We start from the raw sequence: 6,202 nt of genomic DNA, 5'->3' as shown, positions 1-6,202 counted from the left end.
TTTTTTTTTTATTTAATTTCTGATCGTTTTTTAGTTTATGCAGCTTTTATTTTGGCTCACCGTCATTGAATAAGTAAACAAAATTTGCATAAAAATTTTAATTTTCTTTTGCTAAATGGCTGTCTCTAAATTTGGTTCTGTCGTAATTTACAAATTAACTTGCGTAACGAACTTCTATATTCGTATATTTTTCTTCTGGCAAAAAATACAAAGTTGCAGATTTTTGCATATATGAGCTTCAAACCTATGTTATAGGGTTTTCTGATACGCTGAATCTGACGGTGTGATTTTCATTAAAATTCTTTCACTTTTAGGGGATGTTTCCCCCCTCTTTAAAAAATCAGATAAATTTTCTCAGGCTCGTAGCCTTTGATGAGTAATACTAAACTTAATAAAATTTATATATTTAGAATCAGCATTATAAGCCCATTCTTTTGATACATTTTTTTACATCAAAGTTCCGTTTTTAAAAGTTTCGATTACTATTGAGCCGTATAGCTTGTTTTTTTTTTGTTTTTTTTTATTACGTATATGTTATTACGTATATGATGGGGTTCTCCCCTTAGTCAATACCACGCTCTTTACGTTAAAAGTTAAAACGTTTTTTAATTCACAAACCCCTGAATCACAAAGGCCGTTTAATTAGAATAGATAGCTCTTTTGAAAGCACAAAAAAAACTGTAGCGTAAAGAGCTAGGTATTGACTTGGGGGAGAACCCCCTCATATACGTAATAATTTTTGTTCATTTTAAGTTCTAATGTTGCTTCTTACTTTCAGTTGAAAAAACTTGTTTTTTTAAATTTAATTTCTGATCGTTTTTTAATTAATGCTTGGAAATCCGGCACCCCCTTCATTGAAATGTCCCTTACCCCAAAGAAACATCCTCTACGGAAAGATTCTCCCGAGTAATCCCCTCCTCCAGCTCCCCCCCCCCACCAGAAAAAAAATTCTTCCTGAAAATGTCTGTATACTTCCCAATAATCAATACAATATGTAAGCAATGGGCAAAGTTCATAACTTGCAGCCCTTCCCCTGGGAACTGTGGGGCATTAAGTCATCGTAAAAGACATATTTATTAGATTTTCCACTATGCTGAACAAAATGGTTATCTTAAATTTTAATTGGGTGTTTTTGAGAAAAATATGAGCGTGGGAGGGGGCCTAGTTGCCCTCCATTTTTTTGGTCACTTAAAAAGGGCACTAGAACTTTTAATTTCCGTTCCAATGAGCCCTCCTACGATATTTTAGGACCACTGGGTCAATACGATTACCCCTGGGAAAAAGAAAAAAAACACAAACAAATAAACACGGACCCGTAATCTTTCTTCTGGTAAAGAATGCAAAATTCCACATTTTTGTAGATACGAGCTTGAAACCTCTACAGTAGGGTTCTCTGATACGCTGAATATGTTGGTGTGAATTTCATTGAGGTTCTATTACTTTTAGGGGGTCTTTCCCCCTTTTTTCAAAATCAGCCAAATTTTCTCAGGTGCGTAGCTTTTGATGGGTAAGATTAAACTTGATGAAACTTATATATTTCAAATCAGAATCAAAATCTGATTCTTTTGATGTATCTATTGGTACCAAAATTCCGTTTTTTTTAGTTTCGGTACAATTGAGCCGGGTCGCTCCTTACTTACAGTTCGTTACCACGAACTGTTTGATATATTTATCTTTATAGTACTACAAAGTACCTTTATAGTGCTAAATAGTACCTTTATGGTACCAAATGGCTTATTTTTTATTTTTTACTGTCATTTCCCTTGATTTGGGAAAATTGGCCTCAACTTTGCCCCCGCCCCCAGGATTTTGATGAAATTACGCCACTGATCTACAGGGCTCTGCTGAGCCACCTATTGAGAAAAAGCCTATAAAAGGTTTTGGCAATTAGCTCATGAGTATGGAAATGACAACAAAAACAAGATAACAAAGCTCAGAATGTCATCTGCTTTTAACATGAGTACCCAACATAGGTATGCTTGCTATTTTTATTTTTTTTATTTAAAAAAAATATTTCTATTTAAAAAAAGTACATTTTCAGTTGTTCCTCTTGAATTTTGTGACTTTTTGCCTTTGTTAAAAGTTCCTTAGAAGATAAATCCCCTCCTCGTACGTGACGTATCTCAAGGCCAATAACTTCTTAGGCCCTGTTGCTTATTCCGTACACTGTATAATCTATTATATATCTTATAATCTAAATAGCACTATATACTTATATATTATGATCTATATATAAGGAAATAAATTAAACTATTTAACAGTACTGCCATCTTACTATTAATCGCCATTTCTGTTTATTTATTTTCTTCGTTTTCGCTTGAGTCAAAAGAATGACGAATTAAAGGTAATTTAGAAACTGGCAATTCCCTTTCCAGCACTTTGTATATATTTAAGGATTAAGTGAGACACTTTGTGACATGACCTCTAAACAGATTTGCTTATTCAATTTTTTTAAAATGTTATTTCAGTACTTTCGTACGGTAAGAAGTCAATGTTTTCTTTGATTGAGCAATCTTCCAAAGACCATTGGTTCGATACCATCGTGTTACAACCCCCCCCCCCCTGATAATCCTTCTCGGGAACTATTCAAAGTTTCCCTCTTTTGAAGTTCAACGCTGAAACCTGAAGATTTTTTGTGCATAGTGAATCAGATTGTAATTTTCACCGGGTTTGCCATCCTATTTTGGGACTTTTCCTTTTCTAAACACCAAGTAAATTTTTTACGCTATTAACGTTTGGTTAGTAAATCTGACCTTAAATTTTTTCCCATCTAGACATGAGTGGCTCGAAAGGGGGTGGCTCACCCCCCTGGTTTTGCGAAGTCGTTTATTTTGACCTCATTAAGGTCCCGGGTGCTCAATTCTGAGACAGTCTAAGTTATATTTTCCTTCTCATGAAAAGACTTTGGCATTTTCAAACTTCTCAGTAAAGAAATGGCTGATTTTGAAAATACTCAGGTTCAGTCGTATATACCAAAACCTAATTCGCTTGTAAATAGAATAGTCTTTTTATTTAATCGTTTTATTTATATTTTTTTAATTTCGTTTCTAAGTAGAGCCGTTTAAATTAAACCAGGCATAAAAGGACAGGGCAGGTATCAACTCGTGCCTTAAAAACCTGCTTAAGCTCTCGAATGATTTGTTTTTGTCTGGTCGTTCAGACCTAGCCCCTACTTTTTTTAAGCTCATATGTCATTTATTTTGGTATCTTCCAGTTCCCAGGCACTCAATTCAATCCGAGACAGTCTACATTATATTTTCCTTTTCTTGAAAAGACTGGGATCTTCAAACTTCACAGCAGAGAAATGGTTGATTTTAGCACTGGTTAGCTTCAGTCGTAGATACCGAAATCCGAATTTAAATATAAATAGAATAGTCGTTTTATTTTATCGATTAATTCTTATTTTTAGTAATTTTGGATTAAAACAGTCTCTATATAAAACCGGGTTCAAAGGGACTGGACTTGTAACCATGGGTGTCCATATGGGGGGTGGGGGCCCCAGTCCCCTCTGGCTGAATGATACTGCTTTATATTTTATATTTTTGTTTTGACATTTCTATTATACAGCATTGGAAATGCCGATTAGACCAGCTAAGCACCCCTCCCCCTAAAATTCAGCTTATGAGCGCCAATGCTTGTAGCCTAGCAACGCGCCTTAAAAATCTGTTTATGGTCGCATGATTTATTTGTGTGTGATCGTTCGGTATTTTATGAAAATTCAACTGAAGCCTGGCTAGATAGCATTAACAAACCAAAAGCAGAGACAAGATTACGTGTATGGAGTTTCGGCCAAATTGTAACTACGAGTGAAAAAGAAGGCAAGAAATGTCTAAACACAATGGAAAAGTAATTACAATTCAAATAAAAGGAGCCCCAAGACCACGAAACCCTTTCGAAGCAAGGGTATACAGGACAGTAAAAAAACTCAATTTGCAACGCGAGGTTGACACGGACACGACGCTTGAGAAGGACAAGGAAGATTTAGATGTGTACCTAGAATCTTTTTCCCAGGACAGGAGTGCTTTTGATGACGTGGGGACCCCTCATTCAATTTGTGAGGCAAGTTTTTACCTAGGATGAAAGTAATGAGCAACGATAAAACTTGTAAAGAATAGAAATTCGATAAGAAATCACTCCGACTGTGTGCCTCCGGCTGTTTACGGTAATTTTTGATGTCACGTCATCGAACAACACAAGTGATGAGAATAATTCCCCCCCCCCCCACGAAATATTGGTCCGACTCGTAAAAACGTAACAAAAATGTAAAATAAACCAATTTTTGATGCGTTTTTTCGTTTTTTTTGTCCCCCCCCCCCCCCGAAAAAAATCATTTTGTGAATGTGTGTGGGCATAACCTTTGAGAGAACTGAAGAACAAAACGGCAACTTTGTTCAAATCATTCAACATTTAGCGAGATATGTGGCAGCTCTTGATACCCAATATAGACCATACAAATTTACCGATTTATGCACAGTTTCCCAGAACAACTTCATTGTCTTTCCTTCAGCAGAAGTCAGGGAGGTCTTGGACACCCGATGCTTCACATTATGATAAGCTTGCGTTCGTAATCCGCAATATCAGCTTGGAAGAGACACCTAGAAAGAGGCTATTATATATTAACAAGGCTAGTGACAAAATCCGGAAGGGTATGGCAGAAAATATAATAGAAATATTGTGAAGGAGAGCAAATCCTCTCGATAAACTAGCTTTTCAGTCTTCTGCAAGTGCGATGTCTGATCAATTTAATGGAGCCACGCAGAAAATATCTGAACTTCTTGATCTCCGTGTGCATGTTCCCTGTCAGGCCCACTGACTAAACATTCCTATAGAACATAATTGCATTTCATCTCTTTTGATAGTCAAGCGTTTCAACAACCTTGAAGAAATATACATGTTCTTCTCTCCACCTACAGAACATTTTATCGCCCTTAAAGAAAGTCTCTTCGATTAAAAACAGCCTTAATCTCCAAAACTTGTCATGGACTCGGGGAACTACAAGCGCTGAAACTATATAAGCAGTAGTTACTTCGTCTAAAGCAATAGTTTCAGCCATTTACAAAACCAAACAAATAAAGAACATCGATGTGAAGACGAAGGCACAAGCTAGCGGCTCTCTGAAAGAGATTCTAAACTTCGAATTTATTCGAAACAACAGAACAACTTGAAGAGATCAACATCATCGACGCAATCGAGATGCTTGAAGAAATTTTTTGAAAGAATATCGGAGGATGAAATGAACGATTTCATTGACAGTGCAATTGTTTGCCAGAAAGGTCGATCAAGAGGCAGATTTTGTCAGCCATGATCGTCGGTGATTTGGACCATCTCGTTTTGACAGCTGAGCGATAATCAGCCAAGATCTAAATACATCAGTTCTACAGACTAAATATTTAGAATCCTGCTTGAAAGTTTAACTACAACGATGGGAAATAATCTCAGAGCTTGTTTTCACCCATTTTGCTCCTTACTTCAGCCTGCTTTAAAAAAATGGGGGGGGGGTTCAGTTCAGATGAGCTAGCAACGTTTTTTTTAAACAGAAAAGAACTCCATATTCTACTGCTTTTTAGGTAGAACTTGAAGTGCTTTTTGAGTTTTGCCACGACACTAATTGCTTCAGAGAAGTCCTAGGTGAAGGAAATCAGCGGCAACATCAGCTAAAGCAAGCTAGTCGTCTTTGCAAATTGGCTGCGACAGCACCTATTGCTACAGCCGAAAGAACAAGAATTCGCTGAGAACTGCAACGGTTGATTCTCAGCTAGATTCCCTCGTTTTTGGCAAACAAGCTCACAGATAGCATTGACTTAAACATGATTGTCCAGCGGTAGTCCATTTTGAAGAAAAAGCGAACATAAATTTAGCTGTTCTTAGTTACACTTTTTAGCATGAGGTATTGTTTGTCTCCGTAGATAAGAATAAATGGCAAAGGATTAATGTATAATAATTTTTCACGAGTCGTATAACGCGATCTAGGAATTGATTAAATGAGAGGATCTCACCCCCCTGGCCTGGGTTCTTCGAACCATCCCAGCATCTAGAATCCTCCCAAAGAGTATGTTCTTTAAATTTATAATGTATTGTTTCAAAATTGCAATTTCAAGAACTTTGGCTAACAGTCGCTCTTCCTAGTTAATTGAGATGTCACACAAATTTACCCCGCGTTCAAATATAGCTTGTTGAAATCAATTGCAATAGATTTTCGTAA

This window comes from Artemia sp. Qi Xiang Cuo, chromosome 4 (genome assembly GCF_049724085.1).
Source record: "Artemia sp. Qi Xiang Cuo chromosome 4, ASM4972408v1, whole genome shotgun sequence".
Taxonomy (NCBI): domain Eukaryota; kingdom Metazoa; phylum Arthropoda; class Branchiopoda; order Anostraca; family Artemiidae; genus Artemia; species Artemia sp. Qi Xiang Cuo.
The sequence above is the reverse complement of the archived record's forward strand: the minus strand, read 5'-3'. Positions refer to the sequence as shown.